This window comes from Sinocyclocheilus anshuiensis, unplaced genomic scaffold (genome assembly GCF_001515605.1).
Source record: "Sinocyclocheilus anshuiensis isolate Anshui unplaced genomic scaffold, SAMN03320099.WGS_v1.1 scaffold1403, whole genome shotgun sequence".
Classification (NCBI taxonomy): domain Eukaryota; kingdom Metazoa; phylum Chordata; class Actinopteri; order Cypriniformes; family Cyprinidae; genus Sinocyclocheilus; species Sinocyclocheilus anshuiensis.
In genome coordinates, this window is record NW_015538003.1 from 499,373 (window position 1) to 520,683 (window position 21,311).

At 37.1% G+C, this 21,311-nt stretch overlaps 1 protein-coding gene across 7 annotated transcripts in view; it reads right to left on the reverse strand.

Annotated features, from left to right (window-relative positions):
• The window catches only part of rfx2 (regulatory factor X, 2 (influences HLA class II expression)), a 48,147-nt gene that overhangs the window by 22,883 nt on the left and 3,953 nt on the right, over positions 1 to 21,311 (reverse strand). The window contains exon 1 of one of the 7 annotated variants that reach the window (XM_016471404.1): positions 7,521 to 7,538. The exons of the other annotated variants lie outside the window; for them this stretch is intronic. The gene's annotated coding sequence lies outside the window, so the exon portion shown is untranslated. Of the gene's footprint in view, positions 1 to 7,520; positions 7,539 to 21,311 lie in introns of those variants that run through there. 7 annotated transcript variants of the gene reach the window in all.

Here is a 21,311-nt window from a genome sequence, read left to right on the forward strand (position 1 = left end):
GGGACAAACAACATACCCCCCAATCATGAAAAGAAAGAGCAGGGGGGGAAAAAAAGCTAAAATGGCAATTAGGCTGGTCCGCTCACTAGGATACTGATGATCTCCAGCGGTTGTTTGGAATGAGAGTCCGTCTCTAGGGGCTCCAATAATACAGCTGATATGAGGAAATTCCTCAATGCTTTGTAAACGTTTGTCGGTTGCTATGGTGAGGGATCCATGGCAACAATCCCTAACTCTACCACCCCCTTCCCCTTGTGCTATTCTTTTTTAAGCTCACACACAGGAACTTTCGGAGTGCTAGAGAGACAGACAGACTCAGAGACGGGGAACGAGAGCTACGGGGGGGCGCCGAGCTCTGTACATCTAAATAAGCTCTTTACCAGTCCAACGGTGCATTTACCGCTCAACAGGCCCCAGATTGTGACTGACAAACAGCAGAGGACGTTGATCTGAGAGCTCATGCGCTTCGAGAGACCCCTTGACTGACAGTTTGTTGTTAAAGTTTAAAATAGAGCAAAAGAGAAGCAATACGCTTCACACGCATGATTTCATCTGCAGGAAAAAATGGATGCTAATTACAGGCACTTAAAGTTTTCCTCTGGGAATAGAAGAATAAAGAATAAAAGCTAATTGTGTTTTCTGAGATCAGTAATATAGAAATAATGAATTCTCAAGTGTGAAGCTCTATTCAAAGGTAAATTAATTGGAGAAAAATTTAACTATCCCCGTTTTCAGAAAATAAAGGGATTGTGATGAATACAACAGATGAGTCAGTTCAGTAAAAAGCATGAACTCAGATGCCCTCTGGGTGTATCTGTCTTTTTTTTTTTTTTAAACACAGTTGACACACATTTGCGGTCTTCTTTATACAAAGAGTCAATACTGTGAAAATCCATTAAAAATAGGCCTGGGCGATAAAACGGTATCGATATTTATCGACGGTACACCTTCTTCGATAACGATAGAAATTTTTTTCGATATAGCACACAATATAGGCACGTGCTATGAGTGACGCAGACAGCACACACAAACACGAACACATGCTGAAATGAGTGCTGTGCCTGCCTGTGATGAGGAGATTGTGAATAAAGAATGAATATTAGCCGAATTTAAAATAAACATTTGCATTTGAATGTTAGGTGTGCATCCGGGAGCGTCATCAGTGGCGCGCGAGATGCGGTGATGATGTAAGTGACGTTGTTGCATTTTAATGTTTTGTTAGTCTAGCCCACGAGACGCGCCGCTGCTGCGTTATTCATTCAAAATATTAGAGAAATATAGAAGCTCAATGCGGAGAAGATCTTGAATGGGTTAAAACCGAAACCAAGCCATTCACACAGAACGCATATTCAGCGCATTTTTTAGTTGGACAAATATGACTGCTGCACTCGCGTCTCACAGAAGAGATGTATAGAAAGCCATGCAATGTTCAATGTTAGAATTTGTGGACGTTTATTCCTTTTCACCGCGTCTCATATGTTTTTAAATGCAATCTGTGTGAATGGTGCTTCGGTTCTTTGGATTAAGCAATGCATAAATACATGGTGCTGTTTTGTTCATAATTGTTTATGCAATTTACTAAATTATATTAGATTTTTATGAGTTAATTTAGGTGTAATGCATGTAATGCAAAGAGTTACTTCTTTGCGTTGACAATTTAAATGTGCTGCATTATTTTGCTCATTGCACCCTCCTGTGGCCTCGGGAGACAAGACAAAAGTTTCCTTAAGACCTATTTAATCTGCATATAAAACGTTAGAAATGAGATATTTAATTTTTATTTTATGTTTGATTGTTAAAACTAAAATATTTGTTGTTTGTCTCAATAAATTGGGTTAATTTAAAAATACAGTGGTTAAATTAAAACATTTTTTCTATTGCTCTTTGTTTTAAAAAAGGTTATAAAAAATGTCAATAATTATCGATACCGAACGATATGAAACATTGTATCGTTGATACATTTTTTTGCTATATCGCCCAGCCTAATTAAAAATCCATTAAAATCCATGATTTTAAACCAAGATTTTGCTAATAAAAGGGGATTCTACAGCACTGGGTGTTCCCACACATTTTGACCAGTACGTTTCCAACACTTCCATTATATTTTCTAGTCAGCCGTGATGACTAAATTAAATTTTATAGGGAATCAAATGTTTTAGAGCACCATATTACTAGAAAAAAAATCATTGATTCTTTGATCACTACAATTAGTGATGCACTAAAATTTCAGCACAAGCATTGTGCTTTGTTACTTTTGATAAGAAACAAAGTTTTAGTTTTCAAATTTTATTATGCAATTCAAATAATATGTTTAAATGTTTATTTTGCAACAATAAATTGGAGTAGAAACATTATATCATTACAAAACTGATAGAAAACTGCCCCTATGTGACAATGAAAATTTGATACAACTCAGTTATTATTTGACTGTTGATTATTAAATAGATTTGATTAATTAATTGATTAATTAATTCATCAAATAACTTTTTGGTTTTCGGCTAAATTAAAACTTTAAATTTCTTTTTTTTTTTTAATTCCATAAAAACTTTACATTTTAAGTTTCTGTAAAAATAATAAAAATAATTTTGGTGCATTACTAATTTCCATTACTTTTCTCTGACTGTGGAAGACCTTGCATCAATTTCGAGAGGGATTTAGCTAAACAGATTCAAAAATGACTATGAAACTATGACAACACTCAAATATTTCAGCTAATCTGATTATGCTTTTTAATGATAAATCAACAAAAAACTCAAAGGGCGGTGGCTGGTAGAATTTTATGAATGACGTGGGTTCAAGTTCAGTGGAAATCTGTGGACTTGCGGGCACAGATTATGTGTGGGCGTAATCACCCAGTCATCACCAGGCTGGAAGTCTTCCAGTTTGTTTACACCAGTTAGATGCGTGTAGATGGTCACAGTCATGCTTTCCAACTGGGCTTTGCTGTATCAGTCAACAGGAGTTATTTGGTTCAAATCCCACAGACTTTGTCTAACTCTCACATGAACTAGACTGGTAGGGTAAAACGCGAGTCATAACGCCAATAAGCTTCATCAGAACTCTCAGAGTAAACAGTATGAGTGTGCTTAGATCTTTTAAAAGAAAGGAATTCGCTTGAGGGGTGTTGCATTGGTTATAAATACGTCCTGGGCTGGCCCCGCCACAGTTATCTTTGGAGCTGATTCTGCCTACTGCTATTATTCCCAGAGAACGGGAGAGATCGCTCATTGTGTGCCTTCAGGTGTTCGGAGAGAAATCTACTTCAGCCTGTCAGTCTGGGTACTGAGCAGCACTTCTCAAATAGCTTTGTTGGGTCACCACTTGATGCCCAACGTAAAATTTGGGTCTTGAAACAAAGTATGAAAAATGTCCTTAAAAGAGAAGTTCACTTCCAGAATAATAATTTCTGATAATTTACTCACCTCCGTGTCATCCAAGATGTTCATGTCTGTCTTTCTTCAGTAGAAGAGAAATTAAGGTTTTTGAGGAAAACATTCCAGGATTTTTCTCCCTACTGTGGACTTCAATGGTGGCCAACGGGTTGAAGGTCCAAATTGCAGTTTAAATGCAGCTTCAAAGGGGTTCTACATGATCCCAGTTGAGGAATAAGGGTCTTATCTATCGAAACAATCTGTCATTTTCTAAGAAAAATACAAATGTATATACTTTTTGGAAGTACCGACACAGTGTTTACAAAGCGAATGTGCAAAGAAAGTCAAATGCCCTTTAAAAAAAAAAAATGTAAAACAAGGATGTTGTGAGAAAATGAGATGGAGTATTTCGCCCTACCCAACTTTTTTAACCAAAGTATACAGACGAAGAACTAACCGCGCATGACTTTTCCAACATGATTACACAATGCGTGAAGACGCCCATGCGCATCACAGAGGTAGTGCAAGATGAGCATTTGTGGTTAAAAAGTATATAAATTTTTAATTTTTTAAGAAAATGACCAATCATTTCAATAGTTAAGACCCTTATTCCTCGGCTGGGATCGTGTAGAGCTCTTTGAAGCTGCAGTGAAACTGCAATTTGGACCTTCAACCCGTCGGTCACCATTGAAGTCCATTATATGGAGAAAATTCCTGGAATGTTTTCCTCAAAAACCTTAATTTCTTATCGACTGAAGAAAGAAAGACATGAACATCTTGGATGACACAGGGGTGAGTAAATTATCAGTAAATTTTCATTCTGGAAGTGAACTGCTCTTTTAACCGAAATGTATCATAGCACATCAACTGCATAAATGATGTTCAACCTTGTTCACAAAACTAGTCCATGCTGGCATCTGCTGAATTCGATCTTAGAAATCCCCAAAAAAGCCAAACAACCTGGGTAGCATTTTCTCCTCCTTTTGAAAAATTTATATTTATTTTGCTATCTTAAATACACACAGCTATAAGGTTAGTTAGAATTCTTCACTGTCTGTGACCCAATAAGAACCTGTGAACTAGGGCTGGGCGATTTTGCAAAAAATTAAAATCTCGATTTTTCTAGAATGTTTGACCGATTCTCGATTTTTTTTACGATTTTTAACTAGTCAACTTGAAAATGTAACTACAACATTAGCGCTATATTAATGGTCCTTCACAGAGTGCGTCACACGTGAGCGGTTAATCACATGTGCCAACATGCGGTTGGATCATTCGTTTCTCTTTATCACCGGCATATTGTCAAAGTGTCTAATTCTAACATTTGGTAATATTTCTATTCAAAATCGCGATTCCTCGATTTCTAAAAAATTAAATCGTGGCAAAACAATAAATTCGAATTAATCGATCAAATCGGGAAAATCGCCCAGCCCTACGGTGAACTATTTTTGCATCACAACCTCCCAGAACCACTAGCTTTTTTCAATAATAATAATAATGAGAACGAGTGAAGCGGGCTAGTTAGTCGTGCACGTCAATCTCATCTAAGCTCCTAGAGAAGGTTAAAAGCCACACAAATTCCCCACCAGCAGCTACGGGCCGCACAAAAGCAGAAAACAACAGGAGCACCCCGGCACTTTGGTGTGAAGAGTGAGAGAGGCCTGTCCTCAACAGGCTTCTGGTTTATTACAGTAGAGCAGAGACTCCCAGCCACACGACACAAGCGCTCACCTCAGCCGAACACAAATGAGCTATTAAAAGATCGCCACAACATCGCAGCCATTTCCTTCTGTTCCCATTAACCGGAGTGTGAAGAGAGAAATCCTCTCCTGGAAGTATGCTGGCAATAAACCAGGCCTAGCCTAAATGACAAGGAAAACATAAAGTGATACCTGTGATTGAGGTGAGTGTTGAGAAGAGGGTTTAGACACATCTGTCGCAGACAGATTGAACTTAAACAACACTCGATCAGGGCAAAGCACAAGCAGATGTTCAATTAAAAACAGGAGCCCACAGTCTTGGCTCTTGTTTGCACTGGCCCACATTGTTTGCAGAGCAACAACGGTTGCTAGTGGCAACACCGTCCACTCCCGTTTCCAGGAGCCTGTTGCTATGCAACCAACAGAATACTTCCCAAACCAAACAATGCCATCCCCCAAGTGATCCTTCTATCTCACATTAACCAGAAACTTAGAACAATAAATACATAAGCTATTACTCTGACCCTCTGGAGCGGAGGCGGGGACTCGGGAGGGAAAAAAAACATTTGCCGTTATAGCGAAAAATCGACAAAAAGCTGTACTTCAGAACTTACAAGAACTTTCTCTGGTATGGCATGCTGACAGGGAATGTTAAAGCCATCAGAAAGACAAAAAAAAAAGTCAAGAAAAGAAAAGCCGCCACAAGTCATCCTTGCACTTACACGCTCCAAATACAACAATCACTTTGTAAACGAAGCCTCAAATTACTTTTCCAACTAAATAATCCAGACGTTCTTGACAGATTTGCAGTTTGGAAATAGACTCTGATTGCTTTTATGACCCGCCGGAAGCTTCGAACAGCCGTGCAATAAAGCAGAGACACTTGTTGCCATTAAACGGCCATCTATACTGGACATCTGTATCCAACAAGCTAGGCTGATGTTCTGCAGATACGCACTTACGCAGCTTTGAAAAACACACACCAAATGCTCCTACCGCTTATGATATAGATCATCCATCCATACCAACTGCAAATACGAAGCTTGAACCTGGAGGTTATTAAGAAAGCATGATGTATGTGACTTATCTAGGGCCCTATGATTTCCACGATGCAGAAAACATGGACGGAATTGCGGAATCCAGTCATTTTACAAACAGAATTTACAGTATAATGCGGAATGTCACGGAATTTGCCAAATTTTAAAAGGATAAATCAAGAGTAGTTCAGCACAGTTAAATCAAAACATGACATGGACTAGTGTCTGTGAATATTAATCCACAAAAAGACTATTTAAATATGAATCCTGCATGTTCTGCGTGTCTGTATGAATGAATGGCGCAGATGAGTGGTTTCGTTTACTACACACATACTGAAGCGTGCGTGATGCTCCCGATGTTTTCAGCCTCTGCCGCCTTAATGTATGGGTACATGAACAATCTCTAGAACTGCTCTGAGAGTCGCTACATTTTACCGTTTCTTTTGAGAAAATCTATTGTCCTATCATATACAATCAGAAACTTAGTCTTCAGAGCAATAATAATTATAAATATTTTAAAAAATACATATTTACCAGAATTTATTTAGCAGAAACATGTAAATACACAACACAGTATTTCTGGAAAAAAAGAAAGAAATAAAATAATCATAAATAAATTGTTTATAAAATTGATTAATTAGAGATACTTTTGATTATTACAATTTAATGAAACTATTCAAATGGAATCCAGAAAAAAATAATGGAAAACAGAGTATTTGGTAAAAAAAAAATTATAATAATAAATAAATAAATAAAATAAAACTGAATTTCGGGGGAAAAAAATAAAACATTCCATAGGGCCTTAAAAATTAAATTTTTGTAATAAATTGCTGTTACATTGTGTAAGTTTCATGATTTCAATTAATTAGACATGCTTTTTAAATAATAAAATTTAATCTAACATTACAAGACAGTCTAGAAAAATTAAAAATTAAAAAAACGAAATGCAGAAAAATCAAAACAGAAAAAAAACGGAATTTGGGAAAAATAAAAACTTTTTACTTAAAAATTTCACAGCGCCCTACATATATACTGTGTTAAAGATCCGAGGCACAGTGAGAAAATTCTCTAAGAGAGGCAGTTCTTCAGATCTATTTCAATATCTAATGAAATAGATCCCACCCTCTCCTCCCCCCCCCCCCAAAAACAACCACAAAATTGCCGACACAACCCTAGTCCATCCGTCGCCAGCACACCAAAAGCAAAGGGCACTGCAGCCAGGGAGAATCAGTCGAGCGTTGCCATGGAGACCATTTGTTCACACTTACAACTCTACAATTCCCCTCCTCTCTCCTCATCCTCCTCCTCCTCCCCCAGTAACCCTTTCCAGATTTCCGCACCACCCCCAACCCGGAGCGGAGGATGATTCCGAAAGGGGGGGGGGGGAGTGTGTTGTAAAAGAGAAAGCTTACCTTTGGAACAAAGACTATGAGAACGTGAAGAGGGAGAAGACTGTTAAACGTGTCTGCTTCCATAGTGATAATTGCCCTTTCTATCTGTTTTTTTATAATAGTGATGACAAAATTGTGGAACTCCACTCCAGTTTTTATTGTCACACCACCTTGTTGCCCATAGTGATACAAAAACAGAGGATCGTGCTGTGAAAAAGAAGTCTCTCACAGCAGGTGTCTGTTTGGGGTGCAAAAATATACATCCTGGTTACTACACCCAGTGACACATGCAGGAAAGCTGTTCGGGGATGAGTTTTTCAGAAACGTAAGAGATTCCAGCTAGCCGAGTTTCTGCTGCGGGCTTTATATTGCAACAGTGCAACAAGTTCTGGCTGGCAAACAAGACACTCGATTAAAAGAAAAGCACTATTAAATGCACAATCTGCTTTAATATGCATTGCTTTTAAATGCAGTAAAACAACAGTGCCATTTCTCATTGAAAAACCTCTTTGGAAGACAGTGAGGCGAAGATTACCAGACTACCAATGCTAAATGCCAAATGGCATCAGGTCAACAGTAGCCAATATATTTAAGAGGGAAGGAAGACAGAAACTTCCTGAAGTGATTCTGTCACACCACATTGTCTCCACATTACGTCTGTACCTCAATGCTCGGATTTCAGAGTCACGCAGACTGAGGAATCAATCTTTTGATAATCTGCAAGAACAACATGGCCTTTACTCCATACCTACTTTGACTGACTTGATTCCATCTCAACAACAATTAGATTATCGTACGCCCTTCAAGATCTTATGAGTCAGTGTGGCGATCTCTACAGCTGTACGTAAAAAGCTTCCACACGTTTAAACTTCCTGATTTATAGTCGGCTGTTACCACCAAACAGACAGACACTGTCTAAAGACACATGAGACTGCATTAAATTTGCTTTGCTGTATCTGTTAGCACATTTCAACACAAGACAGGTTCTGAGTAGGGCTGGGCGATATGACGATATTATCGTATATCGATGATGTCTCATAAGTATTACGATGTCGATGTCAACAGTCAGGTAACAGACATTAGTAGGCTTCTCAGTTCACCCCTTTAACATGCACGCGTTCTGAGTTTAACACTGAATATTATATTGTGGGCGTTGTATTTTGATTAATAAAATAAAAATTACAATACAAAAATGAAATTTAAATTACCCTGCTTTTAAATAAATAAAGCGGTTACTTTTATTTAGTTAAAAACGGGCCAAAAGAGACCTCCGAACTAGTAGGCTACCAGAAAGGGAAAAAAACCCTTATCGTTTTTGCTCAGAATTCGTTTTTAATCCCTGCATGATTTTAGTCATACATGATAAATATCAAATACGTTATAGCTTGACTACAACTTTAAAAACAACGCTGCAATTGTTATAATTAAGGAAATTAAACTTACCATCATGAAATGTGTCTACACCGGCGATAATGCCAAAAAGAAAGAGAAACAGGCAAAATAGGCATATTTTATTCAAGACATTATTATACGACATCAACATGCATTTATCATTCTTACAATCACCGCCAGAATGTCCAACTTCACCATGATGAACTTAAAATTGGGTTCTATTATTTTTCCTCAGTTCTCCTCACAAAACGAAATTCATTTCAAACACAAATTTGATAATAGACGATATTATCGGATATTGCGATATTTTTAAAGGCAATTATCGATAAGATATTTTTGTCATATCGCCCAGCCCTAGTTCTGAGGAAGTCTAGCTCATCAAGCATCTTGCCCAAGTATCACATTATGTAATTCAATAAGTCATGTCAACGTCGGATGGTTTATCTGGATTGTGTGCACCAAATCATCCAGGCTAAGGACATAACCAATATAAATGGTTTGACTGATATCTATTTATTTCTATTCTATTCTATTCTATTCTATTTATTTGTACTCAAGGTGCAGTCACATTCAAGTCATTTCGGTTCAATTTAGCAGGCAAAAAAGGCCCTTATCTGTTGTCAATTGTGCTGCAATGCATGTGGTGACCGAATTAAATTTCAACATACAATGGTAAGCAAACCTTTCCAATGTGATTATGTAATGCATTAAGTTTTTGATGTACATTGCAGAGCTAGTGCAAGACGAGCATTTGCGGTTAAAAAGTATATAATTTTTTTTTAGAAAATGACTGACCGTTTCGATAGATAAGACCCTTATTCCTCGGCTGGGATCATGTGGAGCCCTGTGAAGCTGCACTGAAACTGCAATTTGGACCTTCAAACAATGGGCCCTGTTGAAGTCCACTATTTGGAGAAAAATCCTTGAATGTTTTCCTCAAAAACAATGTATTTTCGACTGAAGAAAGACATGAACATCTTGGATGACATGGGAGTGAGTAAATTATCAGGAAATTTTTATTCTGGAAATGAACTAATTTAATATCTGTCCTACAGATAATGGCAAAATTTTGTTTCAAATGTTTAGAAACATTACACTTTGTTATTTTTAATTTGTTCATTAACAATAATTTCTATTAATAAAATAAAAAATAATGAATAACATGTTTTAATGTTGTAATCTAATAACTTACTTAGTTATCACTGTGTCAAAAAAACTGAAAAAAAAAAAAATCTAATCAAATCAAAACCAAATCAATGTCAATCAAGTATAGGTTTCAGGCATGAAAGACAATATCAGTCAATGTCTAATATGTAAAGTACTACTGCTTATCTACAATTTCATACGCCCATGTTCACAAATGACATCCAAGTGTTTACAAGCATCTGATTCTCATTGGTTCAAGAAACAATGATAGGCGTGTTCTGTTTATGGGCATTCTGGGTAAAAGTGATATTCAAGTAAAAAAGTGATAGTCAAGATATCACAGCCATCTGAATAATTCAGCCGTGTCATTACTGCTAATTATAAATATTAGAAGAAGAGAGATGCAGATTTTTCTGCATGGAAAACTGTGTTTATTGTAGTCCTATAAATGACTGTGGCACTATTTGTAATTTAAGAGACCTTCTGACTGGTTGGACGCTGTGTAAATTTTTTAATAAACAAAAAGGAACAACCAGGTTCTGTTGGAGTTCATTCGATCTTTCACAAGAGACCCTGGCCTGGGTTGACGGGGGGGGGGGAAGTGGGCAGAACAACTGTTTGACAAGTTCTGCATACAATAGACTGATTACACAGAGGGCAACGGAGGAGTCACACAGGGTTCAGGCCTTACAGAATCAACAAGCTCTTCCCTCTGCGTCTATTCAGGGGCATAGAGAGGCATGAATGGGTAGGCTGAAGTGCTCATCTGCACACAGGCATGATAACAACAGAGATGTTAGCCTTGGAGGAAAAGTCCTCAATAAATGAAGGGTCTGAGTGTACCGGAGTGAACCTTCTACAGGATGAACAGAGTCTGACACTAAAGTGTGCCAAACCTCGTAGTGATGGATATTAAACAAAACAGAAGACAGAAATTGAGTATGTTCTAAATCAAGACTTTTTCTGCTTAAACTAAATAAAGTAAATATTTAGTTTCAAGACATTGTCCTAAATTATGGACACTGTAAGAAGAACATCAAGAGCTACCAACAAGAAAACTGGAAAATGGACAGGAAAACACCAGTCGTATAATATGCAACAGTAAAAAGAGAGACATTAGAGGGACTGTCCATGTCTCCAGACTATGAGAGAAGGCAAGAGAGAGGAGGCCATTGTGATGCAAATGTCACAGCCCAGTGTGCTGTTTGTGGCAGGAAATTTAATTAGCAGTTGTGGAGCTACGATACAAAGCAGGTGGAATGTAAAGAACGCTCCGACGAGGAGCGGTTTGAGACGAACGGGGGGGTTGAATGCTGAGGGAGAGGCTCTTGTGAGCAACACATTTCAGTCTCAGACAAGTCTCGGCCTGCTGCTCAGACATCTCACAGCCAAATCACTCGTTTCCTTTTCTTTCTTTTTTTTCCCAAAGAAAATCATAGGGATCAGATCACTTTGCCTTGACGTATCAGTTCATCAAATGGATTGGCTGAAGTAACATGTATAAAATGTAATTTTCTGAAGGAAATTTGAGTGGTGTGAACAACATCACTGACATTGTGAGTGATTGCCAGAATGTTGCTATGTGGCTGCTAAGGAGTTCTGAGTGACTTTTTGCATGTTGCTAGATGGTCACTAGGGCATTCTGGGTCATTGCCTACTGGCCTGAGTCAAAGGAGGCTGTCTTTATGATATTGAAATTAGTGGATTTTTGGATGGCCAGTGCCGATATCTTAGAAAGCTGGGTGGCCGATTTATACAATATAACAAGATATATATATAAATAAATATTGTAAACAACATAAACTTTAGGTCTGTGTATCACCAGCAAAGTCACGATACGATACGTATCACGATACAGAGGCCACGGTACGATATGTATCACGGTGCGGGACTGCACTGAATTTCACCTCAGAAGAATTTAGTAAAACAGCTGTTTATGAAACACTGCATACTATAGGGCTGCTGCTAATTATTGGCAGAGCAGGCAGTTGACCTCTGCATTATGAAGGGCCTCCATAACTGTACGACAGTACTATATAGGTAATGGCATATGTTTCATGTTTACATTGGGCACTCCCCACCAGTTACAATATTCAGATTTTTTGCATCTTGTTTTTAAGCCCATAAATAATAATGTACTCGTTCTAATAAATTTATATTGTAATGTACTCATTCTAATATATTTAAAAAAATCATATTTACATTGCTGGTAGGTTATCATTGCACAAATTAACACACTCTCTACAATTAAAAAATAAAAATTAGAAGAGTTCTAAACTAATGCGCTGTCTTCTGTATCTTAACACACACACACGCTCAGTCACTCACACAGATCACGTTGCGGCCGCACTCAAGACATTCAGGAACAAACTTTTTAGCACTGCCCCGCAATTTTATCAACTAAATAGCTTAATCGCTCAAGTGCTACATTATCTTTCTCAACAAGGAGCTGGTAACAGGAGAGAGAGTGCGTGTGCACATGGTTGCCAGGTTGACAAAAATAAGTAACACATTTAGCAGATATTTCCGCATTGCGCAAGTGGGAAGCTCTTCGGGGGTTTCGGGGATTACGTCTCTTTATATCAGGCATCCCAGTTGTGTTCCTCTGCGGCCAGATTTAACCTTGTTATAGCCTATATATAATGCTCTATTCATTATTTTTTAGAAACCTTGCACTTTTCTGCTAAATTTTAAATGTTGTTCTTGTATTCAAATTAAGTGCGGTCCACTGCTGCACATGTGCCACAATATCGATACAGGGCCAGCTGTATCGATACTCGTATCGTCAAATCTCTGTGACGATACATCGTCGTATCGATGTATTGAACACAGCACTAATAGACATAATTGCAAAGTTTGAGGTTTGTAAGGTTTTGTGGAATTAAATGCCTAATAGATATTCAAAGACTTGTTTCAATTATTTAAATGTATATTTTCTTTATGTCGACAGTATATTAAAAAGTATTATAGCATTTGCCTTTCTGTTAGACAGAACTGTTAAAGACAGTGCCTCTTGTTCATCTATGCTCAGGCACTGGGTTCTCAGTGCTGTCAAAAGGGATAGTTCACCCAAAAATAAAAATTCTGTCATTAATTACTCACCCTCATGGCGTTCCAAACCCGTAAGACCTTCATCTTCAGAACAAATATGAAGATATTTTTGATGAAATCCGAGAGCTTTCTGACCCTGCATAGACAGCAACGCAACTACTACATTCAAGGTCCAGAAAGTTAGTAACGACATTGTTAAAATAGTCCATGTGACATCCATGTGACAACCTTAGTTTTATTTTGGAACACAAATTAAAATATTTTGATAAAATCCGAGAGCTTTCGAGCACTTCACGCTTGCGTCGTGGAACACGTTAAGCCCCGTTCACATGAACACAGGACGATAACTATAAAGATAAAGATATAGCTCTAAAAATCGTTCTCAATATTAAAGAATAGCAGAGTCCACACGATAACGATATAAAGGCACAGAAAAACAATATCGTTGGAATCACTTTCAGAACGATTTTTTTTCAGCTGATGAATGATACAAACATTGACAGCCAATCAGAATCCATCCTGCTATAATTAGCTCAAGAATTTAAAGTGCCAGACGCGCGTGCACTGAGAATAAACAGACAATATCGTTCATTGGTGTGGACGCTAATATCGTTATCTTTATAGTAGGGTTGTGCCGATAGACGATAGTATCGTGTATCGACAATAGCAGATGTCTTTGTTGATAGTCAAGACGATATTAGGCTCATTCTCCTATTAATGTATTAATAATAATAATAATTATTATTATAATTATTATTAGGCGGCCCGTTATAATTCGGCTATTATTATCAAATTGCCCCTCTTTTTCATTCAGCACTGTATTTCACACACACGCGCGCGCAAATGAGGAGCCTGTAGCCAGTGAAGGAGTCTCCAACCACAAACACAGACGTACATCGTCTGCTGATACAAGGTATTTCGTTGCACTTTAACAAGAAATCTGAACGGCCTATATATGTGCAATATTTTAACCGAGCCCTCACTAACTGAGTTTAATACCAGTTATGTTAGAACGCATCTCGTTCTTGTTTCTGTGGTGGTGCATCGGGCTCGTCATGGGGCGCGCGGTCCGGAGCGCTGTATGACTGATGTATCCCGTTTAATTTAAATTTACTCCAAATATATGAACTTACCTGTTTTAAATACTTTATATTAAACGTTTTCGTTTATGTCCAATATTTAGTGTTAAACTGTTGGTCTTTAAAATAAATCTACTTTTGATTTTCACCGTTGACTGATTTTGCAGACCAGACTGATAACTTCCGTGCTCTGATCATACAGTCTATGGCTCTGATGCGGCAAACTTGTTACAGGACGCGCGGTCCTAATACCGATGTATGACTGTTGTATCCGAATATATATGAACTAGCTGTTTTAAATATTTTTGTATTTAACATGTTAGTTTATCAGTATGTTTAAAAGTATATCATTTAGATTCGTGGTGCTTCCATAGGCTCCCTCTCAGTCGCGCGCGCGGGGTTTAAAACACCAAATAGTTATGAAATAGCCTATGACAAGTACAGAGAGTCTCTCTCTTGCCCCCACCCAACCATGCATTATAGTTATCATGCTTGGTGTGAATGGGCCTTAAGACTGGCACGTAAGCAGTGTTAATTTTGACAGCAAATTTTGATTTAGTTTTAGTCATAGTCTTTTGACTAAAATGCCATTTAGTTTTAGTCATATTTTAGTCATCTGAATTGTTTTTAGTTTTAGTCTAGTTTTAGTCGACTAAACATCATAAGATTTTAGTCGACTAAGGGCGAGTACTGGAAAAAGTGGTATCGGTGCATCCCTACTCATTATAGGGTAAACGTACCAATTAAGCTCACCAAAGGATATCGGTTTCAACATAAGTTGTTAAAATAAAATATGAATCTCTCACACAAAAATATTTAATTTTATATTAAATGATTTTTATTTTTAATGCATTTCCATTAAGATATACATCATTACATGCAAAAAGTCTGGCTGTGCTTGATGGGTACATTTTTGTACCCTTTAAGCACACCCTTGTCCCCATTAAGCTCACATCATGTTTTATTAAAAATTCTTGTTTATTTTAAACAATCTTTTTAAAGAATAATTGAAAAATGTTTTATTTGAAGGCACAAAGTCAATAAAAAAAAAAAAAACAGAACACTAAAATCAAGCAACAAGGAGATTAAAGTCTGCTAGTGTGAGATCCTCAGTCGTTTAGTGTATGATGCCCAGTTTTTTCTTTATGACTATTTACAAAGTCAGTAAGTGTATGATGCCTGGTGTTTTAAAAATCTGTTCAAATTTTAAAAGTTGTGTAGTGTATTCCAGCCTTTAGTTGCTTTTTTCCTGGACAGATACGACAGGTTTATGTTGGCTCCTTCTTTGAATGGACAACATGCCTCTTTCATCTTTGGGCATAAACTATAGTTATGTCTAGATTTTGTCACCTTAAAGCTGTGAAAATAGTTATTAATCATTTTATAAAGATTAACTTAAAAGGGACAACCATCAGTTTATATTTAAAATCTGTTCATGAAGTATTTACATTGACGTTCAATGTGGAAGAGCTTAAAGAGAGCACACTGAGAGACCCCGCAATAAACTGTAAATTTGTAATATTATGGATTTAAAAGAACAAGCCAGTAATGCCTGTGAAGTAATATATTAGCGTATCACACAATCTTATACAGCTAGTCAGCTAACTGTGTTCTGTAGCATCTGCGCTATGTTGCTAAAACTATCTTTTGGATCTAATGTAATTATTTTCTACATCCAAGTTCCAGGTTATAATATGCAAAAGTCTAAACATTAATCTTTTAATTTTACAGTAAGTAGTGAAACTTACCCAAAATAAAAGGCTTAAACATCTAAAAAAATGCACATTTAAGGAGCTACTCTTTTGGTGAAAGTTTTCATACGGCTTTCAAAATGGCCAGCAGACAGTGTGAACACATGGATACTCATATCTCAGCGAGCAATGATCTGATTGACTTGAAATTACAGGAGGTATGTAGTAGCAAACACATCAACTGGTTAAGACAGCAAGTAGGATAATACATTATTTTTTCTTTTTATAATCTGAGCTCAAAAATGGAAGTGTGCTTAATGGGTACGTGGGTTTAATAGGTACGTTTACCCTATAGGTTTGATATTAAGGTTTTATCATGATAAACACCGATTTAACTGCGGTGACACACAACATGCCTTTATGTTAAAATTATCTGTGTGTGTATGCTTCAGTGTCTGCGCTCAGAAAACCGGAGCGAATTGAGTTCTCTCTTGCATCGTCAAGAGTTATCCATATGTCTGCCCTTCTCTTACTCCCACATATTGACATTTTTCGAACGTTTTATGCGATGTGCAGCAAGTGTATGTTAGCTTATGTCCCGCTGGTTCATATGTACGCATCTAACTTCCAAACCACACAGCAGATTCGTTCTGAATTAATCTCTTCCCAAATCATCCCTCCCTAACATTTTCGTCTCGTTTTTATTCGTTGACGAAAATGTCAATAGATTTACATCATAGTTTTTGTCATTCAAATAGAGTTTTAGTTCGTTATCGTCTTGTTGTCGTCGGTGAAAAAAAATGTTGTTGACGAAAATTATGATGAAAATTATTCGTCAACTAAATTAACACTGCACATAAGAGAAGAAATTGCTGAATAAAGTCATTATTTTTGTTTTCTTTGAGCATAAAAAGTATTGTCGCAGCTTCACAAATTAAGATTGAACCACTGATGTCACATGGACTATTTTAGCGATGAACGTGGTAGTTGCGTTGCTGTCTAGGCAGGGTCAGAAAGCTCTTGGATTTCATTAGAAATATCTTAATTTGTGTTCCAAAGATGAACGAATGTCTTTTATGAATTTCGAACAACATGAGGGTGAGTAATTAATGACAGAATTTTCATTTTTGGGTGAAAAATTATTACCATTTATTATTTAACTCCTATAACTTTTTCTGTTATTTTTCTGTCTAATAGAAAGGCAAAAGCTATGAATACTTTTTACCACCAATGTATCAGCCAATAATAGGTATCACCCAATAAAAGCAATCATCTGCAATACTGATCAGGGCCGATTATATCTTGTCATGCAAAAGGGAAAGGAAAAACGTATCAGACTGAAACTTGTATGTGAATAAAATGTCTCATGTTAGGGCTGTTGGAGTTAACGCAATAACACATTAATGCAATCTCACTTAAAAAATAGCACCGTTAAGCAGGTTCTGTTTGACCTTTTGAATCACCTGTAGTTCAACCCAGGGTTGCCAATAAAACACTTAACACTGCATTTACTACAGGAAAGTTATACAGTGTTCCTTCAGGACAGAGAAAACTGAAAGTCTGATTGCTTTGATAATTGCTTAAATAGTAATAGAACAAATCTCCTCAACAAGCCGCAGGATTTGAGCCATCATTCATGTTTGTAGCACAAATGATAAGGGTTGAGTTGTGAAGCAAAATTTAATACTAAGAGTTAGGAGCTTGTTCAAATCCCTAAGCCGATTTATGACAATAACAATAGAGCTAAAATAACAATTTGTATGCAATTATCAAACAGAATCTTCTTGGCTCCATGTCAACCTGTCAGTTTTGTGTAAAGTTACAGGAGGACGCCATTTCTGCCACGTTAGTGTGAGAGATAAGCTAAAGAGATAATTACAGCCATATAAACACAATAACAAAACACGATAATGATATCTATGGAGACATGAAAGTTTTCAATCATCAACAGTGCTGCTCACGCTGCCAGGACAGCCTAAATCCTGATTTCTAAATACACTTTTGGCAGTGCCAAAACAACGCATGCACATATCAACTAAGATCAGCTTAATCAGCATGTTTTGTATAATCTATTAATGCTTTTGATCCAAGTTTTATGATGCCCTTAAAGCACAAGGGCAGATGCCAAGTGGGTACATCAGCGCGCTCTGCTCCGGGCCGAGCTTCTTCCACATGGGCTAAACACAGCACAGGCTTAATCATGCGCATATACACACACAGGAGAGCTGTATCTGGTCATCTGCCACCCCTTGCGACACCCTTCCCCCATGGTGCATCGGTGCACACGCACAAATACCTTTCACAGGGGACCACTGCAGCTGTCTGCTTGAGAGCCGTGCTCTACTATAGTCCATTAAAAGCTCAGTGTGGTTTAAGGTTACAGTAGATGCTGCTACAACAATCATAAAGTCTCCATGATGGCAGATGACTGGAGGTGAACTCTGACCCAGGCACAGGACACAAACATGGGCACTGATAGATGAACGTGATGTAACGAGGTTATTCTTTGGACATGCGAATCTTTGTGTATACAGATTTAGGTATATAATAGTGGTCGACCGATATTGGTTTTTTGACAGCCGATATCGAAGATCTCACAACTGGATTCGACTAAGTTTGCAAGGATTAGCCATTCAAAGATTTGTTTAAATGATGTAAATGCGTATTTGCTGAATGCTGACGGCAAACGAGAAAGTATTATAATGTTTGCCTTTCTATTGCTAATAATATAAAAGCAATCGTTATAATAATTTTTCATTTTAATTTTATAATACATTTTAATTCCTTTGTTTAACAGTTCTATTGGATTATTAGACAGACTTCTATCCGTATTAGACAGAACTGTTAACAACGACGGCGAACAAGAGGGAGAATGTGAGCACTGTGCGCAGTCAAAATAAAAGTCCCGCCTCCAACGCATCGGCCAAACAGAACAACTTATCGGCTGATGCCGATATTTGAAAAATGCCAAATATCGGCTGATATATCGGCCTTGGCGATATATCGGTCGACCACTAGTATATAACATCACACATATCACTTCCTGGTATGTAAATGAAGACACTGAGGACAGGTAAGGCAAACATTTAAATTCTGTCATCAATAATGTTGTTCTGAACGTGTACAACTTTGTTTATTTTGTGAAGCAAATAAAAATATATTTTGAAGAATGTTTTAACTGATTTTGTCTACACAACTAAAGTCAGTGGGTTTCAAAATAGCAGTGGACTCCACTGACTTTCACTGTATGTATAAAACATCTTTTTCTGTGATCCACAGAAGAAAGAATGTCATTCATGTTATTTCTGAGTGATTGTCTATAAGTGCTATAGACTATAGATTTCTATAGTTTTCTGTCACCCGATAAGAGTTGGGGTCACTTAATGTACGGTAATATTATCGATTGGAGAACAAAATTAGAACTGGAGCTGAATAACAACACTATTGTCTTCTATAGAGTTGCTTAAAGCTGAAGTGAAATTATTCCATAGTTGATTAACTTTACATTTATTGAACTGAATCGACTCTGAACTGACTTGAGCTGAATAATAACTACTTTATAGCCAAATCTGAATTTGTCTCATATTTGATGAAGTTTGTTTCTGCTATTTTCCTGTTTATTACCATGAAACTGCTTTGAAACAAGCTGTATTGTATAAAGCGCTATATAAATAAAGGTGACTTGACTTGACTGTAGTTTATAAACACCTGCCAGTACCGACGCTTCACCAGGAAGTGGAAGAGAAAATCAGAGTCATATCTTGAGCAAAACCATGGCGTTTAGGTGAGTCACTTGGCTAAAAGTGGTACCGTACCTGCATTTCCTCTCTGTTCTCCTTTGGCCCTTCACCTGCTTCGCAAGCTGAGACCATGCACATCCATCACCACAAACATGGATTAAAGAGAGCTGATTAAAAACCACTGACTTTTGAAAGAATAACACAGCACCCCCGGCCCAGCCCCTCTCTTTCCATAACCCAGGCTGTATTTGTGTATCAAGTTGCCATGTAAACATAACAGCTGCTTGGATCTGGGTTGCACGGAATTCCATTCCCATTCCTTTATTTTTCTTTGCGGTGGGTGTGTAACCAATTTAAAAGCTTGATTTGGACTATGCTGCATTACGGGGCTTTGTCAAAACAAGTGAACAAATGGTTTTGAATTTGCCCATAGGTTTACAGCTAATCTGTTCCTCGCATGTGCATTACAAGACCAGTGATTTATAATTACTTGCACATCTGTGGTATATTGAGGAACTGTTTTGAGGTGAAACTTTGCCAAATATTAATTTCAGCATGATAAGATTTAGATTTTGTGAGGATAAGCCTCCTTGGGACCCGGAGCTAACGTTTGACTCGTTAATATTAAATAGATCACGTGACAGAGCACAGCTAAGATTAAGCAGCATCAACATTAATTAATATTCATGAGCTAATCTTCTTAAATTCGCCTACCTGTTCAGCAGGTAAACCACGCTTGCCATGATGAAAGAGTCGGCAAAAAGAACAGCAAACTCGCAAATTAAAAAAAAGCCAGTTTATCTGATTACACAGTAAATACATGAGGCCTTGAAAGTACATTATATATGCTACACAAAGCAAGGACGCATACAAAAATAGCCCACTTCACTAAAGTTACATTTATCATGCATTCATACTACAACCATAGAAACAGTTAAGCAGCGATCTCAAATTAATTAAATATCACTCAGCACTATCAAAAGCCCTCTTCCTGCTCTTCTCAAAAGCAAATAGTCAGTTTGCATTAACTGAAGCTTTATGTCAACTTACATTATTATTTAAGTTTGAGTATGATTTTTCAATGCTTTTGAAAGATGTCTCTTATGCTCAACAAAACTGCATTTGATCAAAAAAAAAAAAATTATTATTACCATTTATTATTTAATGATTTTATTACTTTTAAAAAAATTATGTTTTATTTTAATATATATTTAAATGTGTTGTATTATCACATCACAGTAGAGTCAGCTGTCTTAACCGCGGCTTGTGTACTGCATCATTTAAAATTTTATGCATCCTTGCTAGTTGAAAGTATTAATTTCTTTCAATAATAAAAAAAAATCGTACTGACCCCAAACTTTTGAATGGTAATGTGTGGCTGAGCCAGTGGTGTTAGTTTGGGACAGGATGAACTACCTGAACAATTACAGATAGGTGGAAGAAGAAATGTTTCGGAAACCTGTTTGGAAATCATCATATTTTTTTTCAGATTCCATTTAGAGGCACAGAAATTACACACCTCCTGTTCAGTGTTGGGCAAGTTACTCTGAAAATGTAATCAAATTACTGATTACTGTTTACTCCTTTTAAAAGTAATCATGTTACTGTTCTGATTACTTTATTTCAAAAGTAATTAGCAATTAGTTACATTACTAGTTACGTTACTTTTTTCTCCATGAAATTTATGAAATCCCAGCATACACGCTCCCGATA